Genomic DNA, 17,376 nt, shown 5'->3' with positions numbered 1-17,376 from the left:
GGGAGGTGATTCTCCCCCTCTACTCTGCCCTGGTGAGACTCCACCTGGAGTACTGTGTCCAGTTCTGGAGCCCCCAACACAAGAAGGACATGGACCAGTTGGAGAAGGTCCAGAGGAGGGCCACGAAGACAATAAAAGGGCTGGAGCACCTCTCTTATGAGGACAGGCAGAGAGAGTTGGGGCTGTTCAGTCTGGAGAAGAGAAGGCTCCGGGGAGACCTGATAGCGGTCTTCCAGTACCTCAAGGGGGCCTATAAGAAAGATGGGGAGAGGCTGTTTAGTAAGGCCTGTTGCAATAGGACAAGGAGTAATGGTTTTAAAATAGTGGGGGGTAGATTTAGATTGGAAATTAGGAAAAAAATTTTTACAATGCGAGTTATAGAACACTGGAACAGGTTGCCCAGAAAGGTGGTGGAAGCCCCACCCCTGGAAACGTTCAGGACCAGGCTGGATGAGGCTCTGAACAACCTGATCTAGTCGGGGGTGTCCCTGCTTCTTGCAGGGGGGTTGGACTAGATGACCTTTGAAGGTCCCTTCCAACTCTAACCATTCTATGATTCTATGATTGTATGATTCTATTAATGAATAGAAAACTATAACTGGTAAAATTTTCCTAGATTAAGAGCTTAACAGTTTGTCAGAGATACTGAGCCCTTTCCACAGGACCTGTTGGCTCCTAAACCAAATCCCAATGTTCTTCGCTTCCCCTTCCCCTTCCCCTCCCCTTCCCCTTTCTCTTCCCCATACCCTTCCCCATCCCCTTCCTCATGCCCTTCCCCATCTCCTTCCCCTTCTCTCCCCTACCCCCTCCCCTCTCCTCTTCCTCCTCTTCCCCTCCCTTCCCCCCTCCTTCCCCTCGCCTTCCCCTCTCCTCCCCTCCCCCCTTTGTATAGTTGTTTAATAATGTGTTCAGAATTAGAGTCATATGACTTACTTTTGATTAAAACACTACTGATTTGTTGGAGGTTCACGGTCAGATTTTCAGATGGCTGTATTCATTTAAATAAGGCATCTAATTTAGAAATCTCCTTTTCCTAAAATTTTACTCTAGTCATCGAAAAGAGATAGCACACTTCAGACTGTGATTTACCTTCCTTCCATCTTGTCCTTTCCACTTCTTTTTTTTTCTTCCCAGATGTGACTTTTGAACTACTTTTGAGGTTGTGATATGAGGATGTGATTTTACTTGAATATTGGTAATATTGAGATTATTTGTATTTTAATTGTATTACAGATCATAGAGTATCTTTCCCGTTGGACTAAACTGTTCATAATTACCACAGTCACTTGTAATAAAGTTGATGACATTTCAAAAACTGTATTTTCATTTCTTGTCTTTCAGTTTCTGGCTTGGAACTTCAAATGGTAAGGCATTCTGCTATGAGAGTTTTCATGTCGTTCTTATCAGCTGTTGTGAGAGGACTTTGCACTGCAATTTTCAATTCCTTCACCTGGTGGCAAAAATGAAGTACTGTAAGTAGTTTTATTAATTTTGTATTTCTCATATTTTATTTTCTTATTTAATTTTAGGTTACATACTGGTAGTTTTGGCTCTCTGGTAATATCTGAGATTACAGGCTGAGAGTTTCAGATTAGACACTTGGGAAAGAAAAATCCACCAGAAGAGCAGTGCAGCACTGGAACAGTCTACCCAGAAAGGTTGTGGAATGCTCTTGGAGGTTTTCAAGCCTTGGGTAGACAAAGCCACAGCTGGCCTCTTTTGATGTTGGACTGAATTCTGAGTAGGAATTCCCCCTTCTGAGTAGGAACAGACCTACATGAACCCCATAAACATCTCTTCCAAACAGCACTTCTATCATATTGTGATAATGCTGTGGCTCAGTAAAACGAAATGTAAAGAGTCAGCTGCCATCACAAGAGCTGTATGTCAGGGTAAGCACCCTGGAGAATTACAGCCTTTAGACTTCTTGATTTCCAGGAACTGTTCCATATCACATCAACATACTGTGCTAAAAAGGATGATGAAAAAACTGATCAGTCCTCATATGCAGATGATAGAGTACAGGAAGATCTATCACAAACCCCAGTCTCTCTATTTTCATGGCTTATTTTGGTCTGATATGGAGCTGTACCATGGCTTGCTCTGGGCTGTCTGCAAATTACACAGTTTTGTCCTTGTGATCTGAGTCAAACAGCATAGCCTAGGCAGGACAAACAACGAATTTGATCTAGAGAATATTCAGGCCATCTCTAAATCTCATGTATCACTATATTATCATCAAAGGGTAATTTGTGGTCAACCTTGTATAACTGGCATGTGTTAATCGAGTTATAACTGATATACTTGTATTTTTTTTTTCTGCATAAATGCGTTGTTTCCTCTTTGCCATAAGCAAATGTGTTATTCCTGCTACATCTCAGTGTAACTGAGAGTTATTACAGAGCACAGCACAGGGCTTCTGTTCTTATATTATCATATATCACTAATGCAAGCAGACTCACCAACAAACCTGCTTAAACTACACAGTCTCCTCACGTGTCTTTGCTCTCGTAAATGCTCCTTGATGTATTATTGATATTCATCACTGAATGTAGGAAAAGAATCATTTCCTTTTCAAATTCTCTCTAATGCTGATAAATCAAAAATGTTGATATGTTGAACTTGAAATAATAGCCACATCCTACAGGAATCTGCAGCAAAGGAAATGGATGTTACTTTATGGAATGACCATATAAAATGAAGTGTTAAGGTAGAGATTACAAAAAATACAAATAGCATTCATCATATTTTTCTTTTAATGGGAATGCCATCATACTTGTGTACACTAATGCTATTTCTGCTGTTCAAATAAAACACTCACTGCAGGGATTAGTGTCTCAGGTACCAGTGAGCAAACTTAATAGTTTGCTGTGACATCTCTATCGTAGTTTGCGTTTTACCTCCTTTTTGATACAGGTAAATTCTATTACTGTGCCCTGCCTGCTTAAATGAAAGATACATTCTTCTTCAAGATTAGGCAGATCAGTGAGGGCCATAAACTATTAATGGTGAAAGCTTGGGGAATTAGATGTGTCTATGACTATCAGTTTATCTTGTTGGCAGAGCTTTCTCAGTGTGATCTTCATCAGAAATGATATACTGTAAAAAAAATATTATGTCTGTTCAGATTAAAATATATGCAGTTTTTCAGACCAGATAAAGAGCCTGGATTTTTTTATTTAATGATCCAAGTCTATTTAACAGCTTTATAAATTTTGCAGCACAGTTTTGTTGTTCAAAAGCAGAGCTGCTTGCCACTATGCTGTTTCCTTTTATTTCTCCTGCTATCACACTACTCTGCAGAATGCTATTCCTCACATGAAGCTAGAAGAATGGATAGAAGAATGGAGAATGAAAATGATAGCTTTATTTATAATCTTGTGCCACCACAGAGAAAAGATATTTAACCAGCTAGTTGCCATGGTGGTCACAATGTGTGCTGCAGCAGAAGCTGTTAAGAGATTTCTAGTTTTTAACTAGTCCCTGTTATTTGTGGATTGATGGGGAATGGGAAATTATCATACACTCTTCCTTTCCAATAGTTTTTTTTATCCCATGTGCTTGGGATAAACTAAATTGTATCAAAACTTCTGTCCCAAAGGCTGGTGGACTGAGTGAACACTTTTTTTTTGTTTGAGGGATATTTTCTTTTATCTTCCTTGTTGCACTACCTCATACTTCTTGATTTATGTCTTCATTAGTTAGATGCTGTTAACATGAGTTAATTAAATAGAAGCAACTCTTGGGTTGAAGCGGCAGCCATTATTTTCAAATTAATGTTAACCTGTGCAGGGTAGATTTTAATGAGTGATCCAGATAGCAACGTGCATAGAAATGGGTATCCTAACTCCACAATGAAGAATAAAAAGAATTACATGTGAGCAAGTCATGGTAAAAATCCATGAAGGATAATAAGCTGCTCCTATTCGTAATCTGTGACAATATGGATTTTACATCATTGATAAATTTATTGTATAGCTCTAGGAAGATTTTGTATTTTTTCCTCCTACTTGAATCATGCTGCTTGCCAGGCTTTTGTTATTTCCATGTTCTTTTGTTTACTACTGCGATGGGATTTTATCAACCTGCTTAAAATAAAATTTGGAGAAAATTATTATTCTTGCCTAGAACCCTCAAAAATTATGTTGACTCTCTAAAGACGGGAGTTATCTCACCTAACTTTAGTCTTGCAAAAGTGGAATGAATGGAGAGAGAAAGAGTTTGCCTATTCAGAGTACCTTTCTTAAACAGTTATCTTTGCATGGGTTTAATTACTTTATAATGAATACCTATGTAAGTAGCATAGATTGCATAACTAACACTTAGGTGAATAAAACCGTAGGATGAATTCTTTCCTAATGGTTGAAAGCATTGCTGTTTCTGCTGATGTTACTGTCAGCCAGCTTCAAGGTACTGCCTTCATGGTTCAAAGTGTGGGAGGTAGTGACATAGGAGTTAAATCTTGGTTTTATGCCTTGTCCAGACTTGATACTACATTGCTAACTCCAGTCTGTCTTTTTGATTATCCTATAAAAAACATTTCCCATCAGAACTCCTTGTTAAATTTATACTTCCACTAACAATGTGGACTTGAATCTCATGATCTTCCAGACACAAACTCCATCAAATTCATTATCCAATATTGTCTCATTTCTGTTCATTTCTACAGCTGTTGGAAATCAGCAATTTGACAGTCCTCCAGTCCCTGAGGTATACCCAGGAGGTTCCAAAGTTGGTGCAGTTTCTAGGCACTGCGCACATTTTTCTTTTTGTCAGTAGCCTCCCATGTCTGCTAATGCTGGTTCACTGAAAGTGCTTCCAAGAATCAGAAGGAGTGAGGAGTTTCTGGTGGGCCATAAGCAGAACATCCTGCTGCTCTACTGGAAATCATAGAATGGTTAGAGTTGGAAGGGACCTTCAAAGGTCTTCTAGTCCAACCTCCCTGGAAGAAGCAGGGACATCCCTGACTAGATCAGGTTGCTCAGAGCCTCATCCAGCCTGGCCTTGAACGTTTCCAGGGATGGAGCCTCCACCACATTTCTGGGCAACCTGTTCCAGTGTTCTACAACCCCCAGTGTAAAAAATTTTTTCCTACTTTCCAATCTAAATCTACCTCCCTCTATTTTGAAACCATTACTCCTAGTCCTGTCACAACAGGCCCTACTGAACAGTCTCTCCCTATCTTTCCTATAGGCCCCCTTGAGGTACTGGAAGACTGCTGTAAGGTCTCCCTGGAGCCTCCTCTTCTCCAGGCGAATCCTATTCTTATGGAACATTTTTAACATTTGACTTCCTATTCTTATGAGAACAAAACTTTTCTCAAAATGTGGGAAAATAAATGAACATTTCAAAGAGACTTGATACTTTGTAAAAGACATCACAAAATTCCTCTCAGGGTGACCAGAAATCCTATTGCACAGCACAGTTCTGTCCTGTGCCCAGTGTGGTTCACAGATCAGAGCGAAGGTGGTGATGATGGATGAGAACACTAGCCCATAATGTCTAATTGATCTGATCCCTACCAATCTCTCTTTTTTTTTACCTTGTTTTTTGTCTATTTTAAAAAAAAAAAAAGAAAGAAAATAAAAGAAAAGGAAAAACACTTTTTTTTTTTTTAGTTTAGAGTAAAAAGAAATACCAAGTTATATGTTTCACAAACACAGGAAGAATCAAGCAGTTTACGAAGTCATGTTGGCTTTTTTTGCATAGTGTTAAATGAAATCACACATCACTCACTTTCTAATTACCAGTGCGCTGTGTGGAGGAAGTCTTTCAGTAATTAACCTTTCAGTTCATCAAAGTACATTTTCTGCTTCTGTCTATCTTCAACCTATTTTATGTTCTACCTTCCTTTATTTTTTATCTTTTGCTTTGTGCTCTAGACCTTGTCTTTGAAATAATAAGATCAAGTCCCTGATTCACAGCTATCAAAATTTTGAGTTACACTGTAAGATGACAGGAAGAGCAGAGTAAAGCTTATTTTAATTCAAATAATTCTGAATTAATATATCAGTTTTAGTATGATAGAGAAATAACTCCCATGACCCATTTTTCATAGCAAAAATCATGTATACTCATAAAGATGTTCTGCTTTTCATTCAACCTCAAAAGATACTCATTTTAGAAATGTAGAACTCTTTTTGGAAAGAGGGACATAATTCTTCCTTATAGATACAATAGAACTTCATCAAACTGAAAATGGAATTCACTTATCACCTGCAGAATTTCTCTTTATTTGCCACAATGTTCCCACTTCTCAGTCTGCATTTCTTAGATACTAATTTTTGTCATTGTATTCTGTAAAAATATGGAGCCATTTATAAACAAAGTACGGTACAAGCAGGACACTTACAAGCCAATATATGCAAACATGAAATATTCATGATTTTTTTAAGATTTCTAACCATTCAGAATAGAGACGTCAGGTGAAAAACCTCAGAAATAATTGTCTATTTTATAAAGTAATAAAAAAGTGGAAAATATTTGATAAATGTAGTTTTCTGGAGCAAAGAAAAGTAAAGACAATTTTTTTTTCACTTGTATCTCCTTAAAGATAATAACGGATTTCAACTGAACTACAGAGTAGAGACTAAATGCCAAACAGTTAGCCTAAATTATCTGCTAGTTGAATGGACGTTTTATCAATATATCTGCTGAATTAATTAATCATTACCTTGTGTATGCGTGTAGCCAGTTCATAGGATTCCTATGCACAAAGTTCACCCAGCATATATTTAAAAGCACAACGGTAGTTATTGCTCTATTATAGCCTTGCATAAGCAGTTACCAGCATAAGCAGTAACAGTTCCTAGCATAAGCAGTTAGCAGCGTATTGTTTTCCCTTTATGAGAGTCTTACCACCCCAACTACGCCGGAGACACCGCCGAGCAGGAGGATGATGATCAGTGGGGTCAGAGCAGAGAAGGAAGGTAGGCGCAGCACCTTCAGGGCATCCCCTGTTGTTCGTAGAGTGTGCTCTGGGTTCTTTCTCTCTCCCTCTGCTCCGAGCCGCCTCTGTTTATACCCTCAGCAGATTCAGTGGCAGAGTACCGACCAGGTGTTGGTGCACACGTGGCCGGCGCATGCAGCAAGGCCTGCCAAGTACATGCCCTGCTGGCTAACAGCGGTTCCCAGATACCAGCAACATCCTGCTCAATAACAACCCTCCTAGCTCCCCTCTCTGAGATAACAACCCTTCTAGCTCTCCTCTCCAAGGTCGCATTCCCTGTGTGCAGCTTGTAATTTCCCACAGTGGCCCTACACGGACCATCACTGAAATCCCTCACGCATGCCACTGCGTGGTCCGTAGTTGGGACACTGTGGTACTCCACAACCCGCACTCTTAAGCTTGTAATTTCCCACAGTGGCCCTACACAGACCATCACTGAAATCCCTCACACAATGTGTGTTCGCATATTTTTTCTTACATTCATACATATACTTAGAAAAGCCTACAAATGAACTTCTAAAGAGAGAGCATCCCATTGGGAAACAACATTGACCTATTTCTGAGGGTCGCAATATTGAGAGATTTACCAATGTGCCATTTTCAATGCATATTTTTTTTCCATTCAAAGAAATTGCTTAGGCTATTTGGAAATTTTGGCTAAAGAACAGTGGTTAGTTTTAACACGGAGATCATAATCAACAAACTTTATGCATCACAGTGGGACACCTGCTGCCTAGTTTACTTCTCAGCAAGGGAAAATATGGTTTTAGTTTAGTGTCAATAAGAAGCAGCTGAAATCTGAGTCTATTTTTTGAGAATAAAATTATCCATTTGGTTGCACTTTTAGAATTACAAAAGAAATAATGAATTTAATTTCAGCAATGAAAAGCTGAAATTGTAATGCTGAAAAACACAGTACAGGAAGATTCAAACAAGAAAAAAAGCCTCATCTTGCAATATTGAAGAAAATTTTTCCCAAACCTATTTTTCCAAATCCTATTTCCAAATTCTATTTTCTGTCTTTAACAATATTTTCAAGACTGGTAAGAATTGTATGAAGATTACTGTAAATTGTCATACAAATCCACTTTTAATATATATTTACTTCAGTTAGACTTAACGCTTTTCCACATCGTTTTATATTAATATTCTTCTGACTAAATTTAACAGGTCCAGCACTATACAAAATACGAATTTTAGAATTAAAACTGTAGCAATAAATGTTTAGATGCTGATCAGCTGGACAGAGAAATATTTTACGACATCTCTGAGAAATAACAAACATAATAAAAATGGTAAATATTCCCAGGTAACAATCTTAATAAAGTCAAAAACTGGAAATAAAAGTAACTACAAATAAGTTAAAGTAGCTGAATTAATAATTTATTAATGTCTCTTCTCCAAACAAAAAAAAAAACAAACCCTAAAAATAGGCTAAATGTGTGGATAAATTATTCATTGTGAATTATTTTCACAGCAATAGTTAGGATGCAATTCATTTGTTGGTTCTACACTTGCTTAAAATTGGACCTGTCCTGTTATGAATCAGCCTCTTCCTTCTAGATTAGTTTATACCTTTCCTTTTGATACTTATATTCAGCAGTGTAAAGTGTTAAAATGCATGCTGATACTAAGCAAAAACATAGGTATAATGTATTTTTATTTCACAGACTGCTCTGGTGGGTTTATTTAGCAGTGAAATGTAAATTAAATTACTATTATATCCAAATATAGGTGAATAGCTTGTTGCTGCCCTAATTGAAACATCTTGTCAGCAAATACTTAAGGAATATGAATTTTAAACATATTGCTTTTGGTAAAATATTTCAACGTGAATGGCATTTGTTCCTAAAATTTTTAAAAACAGCCACAGTAGTTTACATAGTTTTAGTATAATGAGCTATAAAGAAAAATATTATCATAGAATTACAGAATCATAGAATGGTTTGGGTTGGAAGGAACATCAAAGTTCATCTAGTTCCAACCCCCCTGCCATATAGCATATAGCTATCAGTCTGACTGCTTTTCTGCATCAGGAAAAGATCTTTTACAAATTAACATTGTCATTGTATTCAAATGTAACTACAATATAGAATCATAGAATCACAGAATGGTTAGGGTTGGAAGGGACCTTCAAAGGTCATCTAGTCCAACCCCCCTGCAAGGAGCAGGGACATCCCTGACTAGGTCAGGTTGCTTAGAGCCTCATCCAGCCTGGCCTTGAACGTTTCCAGGGATAGGGCTTCCACCACCTCTCTGGGCAACCTCTTCCAATGTTCTGTAACTCACATTGTAAAAAATTTTTTCCTAATATCTAATCTAAATCTACCCCCCACTATTTTAAAACCATTACTCCTTGTCCTACCACAACAGGCCCTACTGAACAGCCTCTCCCCATCTTTCTTGTAGGCCCCCTTGAGGTACTGGAAGACCGCTATCAGGTCTCCCTGGAACCTTCTCTTCTCCAGACTGAACAGCCCCAACTCTCTCTGCCTGTCCTCATAAGAGAGGTGCTCCAGCCCTTTTATTGTCTTCGTGGCCCTCCTCTGGACCTTCTCCAACTGGTCCATGTCCTTCTTGTGTTGGGGGCTCCAGAACTGGACACAGTACTCCAGGTGGAGTCTCACCAGGGCAGAGTAGAGGGGAAGAATCACCTCCCTTGACCTGCTGGCCACGCTCCTCTTGATGGAGCCCAGGATGAGGTTGGCCTTCTGGGCCACAAGGATGCATTGCCGGCTCATGTTAAGCTTCTCGTCCACCAGCATTCCCAAGTCCTTCTCCTCAGGGCTGCTCTCAATCCATTCCCCGCCCAGCCTGTATTTGTGCCTGGGATTGCCATGACCCAGGTGCGGGACCTTGCACTTGGCCTGGTTGAACTTCATGAGGTTGGCACGGGCCCACCTCTCCAGCCTGTCAAGGTCCCTCTGGATGGCATCCCTCCCTTCCAGCATGTCGACGGAACCACGCAGCTTGGTGTCATCGGCGAACTTGCTGAGGGTGCACTCTATCCCACTGTCCATGTTGCCGACAAAGATGTTGAACAGGGCCGGGCCCAACATAGACCCTTGAAATATCACTGCTAACAGACCAGCAAAGGGGCTGTAGTGCTGCCTTTTCAAAAGAAGCTTGCAAATAACATCCCTGAAAAGTACTTAGTGATCTGATGTACTGATCTTCAAACCTTAGCTATAAAATCATGAGAATCAAAGGAACTGATGTAAAGAGATTAAGCTTTTATGTCAATAAAGGCAATAATTTATCTATTCATTTAATTATGCTGTATGATGAGCAAATAAATAATAATGCAATAAAGATTATGCCAAATTTATGTGTAACAATTATACAAATGCATCCAAATATGATTATGCTGGTACAGAATAAATATTTTTAAAAGAATGAGAAAAAATAATAAAAGTAAAGAACATTAATATCGTAGTAATATTGATTTATATTAACGAAATTTTAATGAAATTTACAGAAATGAGTTTTTTATGAAATTTTCCATTAGGCAAGGACAATGAATATCCTGTGAAAGACAATCTGTCTCAGGCAAGCCAAGTTACTTGTATAAAAAATGCATACCTTGTTAACAAGTATACCCTTGAAGAGAAGCTGAAAGACTGATAAAAAAATAAACATTTTGCCCCAGAAGGTGCAGAAAGATGGATAATTGTCAAAGGAGCCTAAAGTAAGCAAGGATCTGCATGCAAAAAGGAGAACCAAGAGAAGCAAAGAGTAACACAGCAGACACAGCCCTGAAAGAGCAGGAAGATGCTGTAAATGTGCCGGAACAAAGAAACACCAAGACAGGCTCAAGGAGAGCAAACCTGCTAGGGAAGCTCAAGTGGATACGGAGAGATCTGGAGCATGAAAACATATATTAAGCGAAGGGGATGTATATCCTAACATTGAGAAAAGTTATAGATGGTCAGTGAAATCCCACTAATTAGTGTCCTCAGAGTGAACTCTGTCATTATAATATGAAAACCACACCTCTAGTGCTAAAATCGCCCCCTCCTCAGGTAAAGACCCCCTACTCACTGAGCATGTGTAGTAAATCCAAAAAGTGTTGTACCTTTAAGCTAACATAAGAACTAACCAATTGTCATTAAGTATGTGTGACCGAAAGGTAGAACTGTTATTCTGAATTGTATAAATATGTAATGCAATTATAATCAGGTGTGCCAGCTTTCTGGAATTACCACCTAGGACCCATGCCTGCGCAGAAATGAAATAAATAAATACATCTGTGTATAAGATTGGCATATTGCACACTGGGTAAATGAACCCAGATTTGGGACAATAATATGAAATATATTACTCTATACAATTTAAGTAGATAATATTCTATGTTCTGGTCTTAATTAAAAAAGCTAAAAAACTGTCTTTACAGGTAACAATTAAACTGTATGTTTTTAAGATCTACCTGAGGAAAACTATACTCCTCTCTCTTTTGTACCTTCAGTATGACTGGATAATCTAATTTAACTAATGTTAGATTGTAACTCATTCATTACTAAACTACTAGTAAACTTTTTATTTTATCCTATTCTATTTCTAATAGTTAACATTTCCTGTTTCATGACTCCCTAACTGAAATTAAATGACAGGTTTGCAGTCATGCAGAATCAGGTTTACTTGTTTGTTCGTAGTTTGCATGGTAACAAACACTGTTCAACTCCTAAGTCTGAACAAGGATAGGGGAGGTTTTCTGGTTGTCCTTCCTCGCTGCCCACATAGGATAAACATCCTTTTGGAAGGAGTATAGTTTTCATATTTTTCTGAGGACAGTTGAGCATACTTACATTGCAGAAGGTCCTACAAGGAAGTGGAGGTGGTGGGGAGAGAGAGGTAGACAAAGATAGCAACGACCCCACAGCACCAGCATGGATCAGACACATAGGCTCTTCTTGGAGATGATTAGGGAAATTTTTTCCTGGGGAACTAAAGTGATTGTGCAAGGTTTGTTACAAGAAGGAAACTACTAAATGTTGCTAATTGGAGAGATTTCACAGACGCAGAGGGTCTGGGAGTGTTTATTTCCATAGTTTTTTTTATTTCTATTCTGTCTTGTTTTGAGACAGTTCTTCTAAAAATGTACCAGGTTTCAATTTCTGTTCTAATAAATCTAGCTGTAGGTGTTTAGAAACACCGTGGATGCTCTGGTGTGAGCAGGTCTTGCGATTTCACTCCAGCAGATTATGGAGGAGATGGATGCTAGCCTAGATGGCTGTACTACTGCCATTCTAAACGCTGGCTGAAGGTTGCAGTGAGGGGTGGTGGCTTTTTTTTTTAAATTAGCATAAAGGATATCACTACTCTAATTCTTGCAACACACCTTCAAAATTTCAGCTTGGGAACTTAAATTTGTCATTGTATTAGTCATCAAAAGTCATAGTCTTAATGGTGATAGTGAATTTCACACTGCATATGGTTATTATTTGTACATCCATCCCAGAGTACATAAGTAAATATTACCCCCACCTTGCTATTAGTCTTACTACAGGTACTGGCTCTCAAACTGGTTGATTAGCATGAGTTAAATATAGTCCCCAAACCATATATGTCAAAGTTTACTATTTGTTTCCATCTCTTAGAATCACTTTCATGTCCAGCAACTTGGCTTTTTGATTGTGAGCAGATTCAGCAAAATACATTTTTATGGTTTTCCTACTTGCAACAACATTACTAGTAGTTCCTTCTTCTTCATGGTACTCCAGTTCTTAAAATCTCTGTTTGCAGGCTAAACAGAAAGTACATTTTTAAAGAAATGTTGAATATGTGCTATATTTAATGGATATGGAAGATATTCTTCCATACAGATTTTGCAGATAGAAAAAAAATGAAATATATTTCTAATATCTAGTCCTTTTATGTACTATATTATCCCCCTAATGTCTTATACAGCTCTATATGGTACATAATCCCTCCACAGTTATATACAACTCTGTAGTCTTAGATATGACCATCCTGAGTAGGATATGTTTAATTTATTAGATATAATTGTACATGCATACAAGTATGCATTACATTCATCCTATAAGCATTGTCTTTGAATCATTTTTTTTCCTTGGGTTTGCATAGTACTACTGCTGAAAATTCCTTTAAATAGCAAACAACTAGACAATCTGGGTTTACATGTTTTTTTCATATGTGAAAATCACAGATTCCAAGCACTATTTTTCTTCCTGACATAATAACTAAAACATGCTGAGATATATTTATATCCATAAACAATGACACATTCATTTTACTGCTTAACTAGGGAATAAAAATGCACAACAGCACTTAAAGAATAAATTATCATGCTGAATTCAATTGTATTTTAACAATGAGTCTCTCTATTGTGCCTGTTGATACATGTTCTGTACTTGGACTCTCTCCCTCCATGAAAAAAAATTGAGAGTGTGGAAACAGGCACTGGATCAAAACGAAATGGAAAGATTTAAATAATTTACATTTTTGCACTTCTCTATAAGTCATTGCACACTGTAAGCCAGTATAGAAACACAAACTACATTTTTATCTAGTTTAACAGAAACAATAAGCAACAAAAAAGTGCTACATACTGCTGGTCTACAGAACCTGAAATATTCATCAGAAAAAAAAACCCACCAAAATACAGATAATATATAATCTGTAATTTATTTCTAATCAGCTTTGTTTCTGTAAATATGCTAATGAAAAATAGCTAGGCTGTGTACCACACACAGACTTGCTGGAATATAGTGCCTTTAGGTAACAAACCATCTAACTTTTAAAGTAGCATTTTGAAATAATGTATTAACATAGCTAAAGGGAATCCCAGAAAGATGTTCTTTCACTCTTGATGTTACAAGGTTATATCATAGTGGTGTTACAGGATTTGTACAATCAGAGGTCAAAAGGACATTGAAAGCTTAGGCCGATATCTAGTTGCTGTCCAGATGTATTAGAAAGTGACACAGAAAGCAGTGATTTTATATGAGAATCTCAATCATCATTAGAGCAAAAAACATTCAATGGTATAAAACCAGTGAAAACTCTTCTACTTCTTCTCCCAAACCTGAATCTTAAAAAAGCCATACACATCCTGAGCAACAATTAGACACTATGTCAGAGTATATATGGAGAACAAATGGCACCTAAAATTGTATCTACATTCTGGCTTTTGTTTTCATGCTCTGAGAGTCACCAGAAAGAACAGGAATCAATCAGAGCATTTTATTTGTCATGTCACAGCTCTCCTTTAAGTGTTTATCTCCAAAATTCCATCGCAAAAAAATTAAAAATACCTCAACCACAAACATGCAAAAATTTTGCCAGCAAAGATTTCTGAGAAGGTTCCAGTACATAATATAAACCCGTCTCACTATCGTATCTAACAAAACCACAACAACTTCCATCAAACAGGGACAACTAACAAAGTCAGAATTTTGTGATATTTTCCCTCTTGCCTATTCTCTACACTAAGGATTTATATAAAATTGACAACTCTAAACTTAGAATGGAAGAAGCCAAATACCTGCCTGATTTTCCAGTTGCAGGCAATTCAGTCATTTTCCTCTAATTTACTACAATTATATGTCTGAGTCACATATTTCTAATAGATAAACCAGTGAGTCACAGTGTGCTTACGTGGCTGCATTTGCAGATATGGTTAGTTCCACTTCCCTCATACACATGCACAAAAGCCAGTCATTAAATTTGGTTCCTAAATATTTACAATATAAAAATATTCATCATTAATAATCGTGTGAATACTTTCTTTTCCAATGAGATTGTGTCTGAGTTTGATTAGGATGTGTCCCTGGCCTCTACAGCTCCAATTAAAAAGTGTATTCTGACACAGTTTGTTTCTTCATAAGCTTTCAGCCATGCATTTGTAGTGATTCCTCTGAAAGTCTACAGATATCACGGCTCAGACCACCACCTTTTACCATGCTGGGTCCTGCCTGACACAAGTACAGCTTTTTTTTTTTTTTCCACACTGCTTCGGATGTGTGAGGATACATGGACCAAAGTCAATGGAGAATTGCAGATTTTAATTGAGCTTGTGAGTTCTCCATTGCTGACCAGTTTTAGCTAAAGGTGAGCTGGCAGTAGTTCTCCTACATTTCACTGAAATTGAGGAGGAGGAGTTTAGCCTTTGGAAACAGGATGCCAGGAGCAGAAAGATTATATTCAAACCTCTGAAATAAGCACTGCTATGTATCTGATTTTTTCTCCTTTAGTGTTATTTTAGAGAGAAATATTGCCACAGTTAGATTTTCAGATAGGTTTTTAATGTTAGAAAAGTTTTAAGAACATTTTAGGAAATACAATTGACTATAATGTCTACTGATAGATTATTGGCTGATAGTAGTGGCAGCTTACTGGTGTTTATTCCAATTAACTGTCTAAAAGCTAGGAATCTAGGATACTAACTGTTAAGGTACTGTGATCCTGAATGAGATATACAGAAGTCAATTGAAGACTTAGTGGTCATCAAACAAGTTGTAGAATCCACAGCTTGAAAAATAATGAAATAGAAAAAAATGGAAAATTTCCCCTTCTGAAAAGTACTTTTCCAGTAAAAGTAAAATGACAACTTGTCATCTGCCACTGTAAACTTTTTGGATCATATACTCAACAGTTTTCTTACTGCTGACTACCAGTTTCTATATGATAATTAAGATGTAAGATTAAAATTTAAATCAAAAGCTGAAACAAAGTCTTTCTCCTGCATAGATCTGTTTTGTTTTTGTTTTTTTTTTTTTGTCCTAACACACTTTAAAAAGAAAAAAAACCATAATGTGCTATGCCACTTTTTTTGACAGTCTGGAGGTTGGACAATGATATTCATCCATCCTGACGTGTATTCACAGCCAAATGACTAGCATAGTAACTAAAAGGTATCAATTTCTTAGTGTAACAACATCAATTTTCTGCAAATGCTCTATTTGCTCACATCAGAACCTTTCTTTAGAAAGTGATTACCATGAAAACATTGATGTTTCTCAAATCTGGCTGCATTAGGCAAAGCATTGTCAGCAGGTCAAGTGAGGTGATCCTTCTCTACTCAGTACTGGTGAAGCCACACCTAGAGTACCATGTTCAGTTCCGGGTTCCTCACTACAAGAGGGATACAGACATAGTGGAAAGACTCCAATGAAAGGCCACAAGAATGATGAAGGGACTGGAGCATCTCTCCTATGAGAAAAGCCTGAGAGAGACGGGACTATTCAGCCTGGAAAGAGAAGGCTCAAAGGGAATCTTACCAGTATACATGAATACCTAAAGGGAGGGTGCAAAGAGGACAGAGCCAGGCTCTTTCCAGTGGTGCCCAGTGACAGAATCAGAGGCAATGGGCACAAACTGAAACACAGGAGGTTCCCTCTGAACTTCAGGAAACACTTTTTTGCTGTGAAAGTGACTGAGCACTGGCACAGGCAGCCCAGAGCTACGTTGGCAGCACCTCTGCAGTAACATATTCAAGGGTAAAAAGTTCTGCACAAGCACTTGTGAGAGGAGCAAGAATATGTGAGAGAAAGTACTCTGCAAACCCCAAGGTCAGTGAAGAAGGAGAGGGAGGAGTCGCTCCATGCACCTCCTGGAGATTCTCTTGCAGCCTGTGGTGATGACCGTGGAAGTCTATAGTGGAGCAGATGTGGACCCCACATCAAAGCACTTGGATGTGCCCCGAAGGAAGCTGTGACCTCATGTACCCCATGAAAGGACTCATGCTGGAGCAGTTCTTGAAGAACTGCAGCTTGTGGGAAGGACTCACATTGGACAAGTTTGTGAAGGACTTTATCCCGTGGGTGGGACTCCACACTAGAGCAGGGGAAGAGCATGAGAAGGAAGGAGTTGCAGAGGCAGAGTGTTATGAACTTACCACAACGTCCATTCCTCATCCCCCTGCACTGCTCTGGGGAAGGAGGTAGAGAAGTCAGGAGTGAAGTCGAGCCTCAGAATAAGGGAAAGGTGGGAGGAAGGTGTTTTCAGATTTGTTCTTATTTCTCATTATCCTGCTCAAATAGAAAATTGGCAATAAATTAAACCATTTTCCCCAAGTTGAGTCTGTTTTGCCTGAGATGGTAATTGCTAAGTGATCTCCCTGCCTTTATCTCAACCCATAAGCTTTTTTGTCATATTTTGTCCCCCTATCCTGTTGAAGAGGAGGAGTGACTGAGCAGTTTCGTGGGCATCTGGCAGCTAGTCAAGGTCAACCCACCACAACATGTTCCTGAGTAAGTAGCTGTAGGTGACCCTGATGGAGCAGGGGTGTTAGACCAGATGACCTCCAGCCTCAACCATTCTGTGATTCTGTGACATAGACCATAATTACTTGGAATTCTGAAAGTGTTCACCCTCTCTGAAACATCATTGTTCTTATTCTGTGCGGTTGGAGTGGATTGAGTTGTGAATTTAACACAATGGGTCACTTTCTGCTTTGTGTAGAATGG

At 38.3% G+C, this 17,376-nt stretch overlaps 1 protein-coding gene across 2 annotated transcripts in view; it reads left to right on the top strand.

Moving 5' to 3' along the window:
* The window catches only part of MGAT4C (MGAT4 family member C), a 425,968-nt gene that overhangs the window by 385,130 nt on the left and 23,462 nt on the right, over positions 1-17,376 (top strand). For both annotated transcript variants that reach the window (XM_086740060.1, XM_086740061.1), the window contains exon 2: positions 1,342-1,472. The gene's annotated coding sequence lies outside the window, so the exon portion shown is untranslated. The remainder of the gene's footprint in view (positions 1-1,341; positions 1,473-17,376) is intronic.

Source organism: Chlamydotis macqueenii, chromosome 1, assembly GCF_036417535.1.
Source record: "Chlamydotis macqueenii isolate bChlMac1 chromosome 1, bChlMac1.mat, whole genome shotgun sequence".
NCBI lineage: Eukaryota > Metazoa > Chordata > Aves > Otidiformes > Otididae > Chlamydotis > Chlamydotis macqueenii.
Note: the sequence above shows the minus strand (reverse complement) of the source record. Positions and strands in the feature narration are given on the sequence as shown.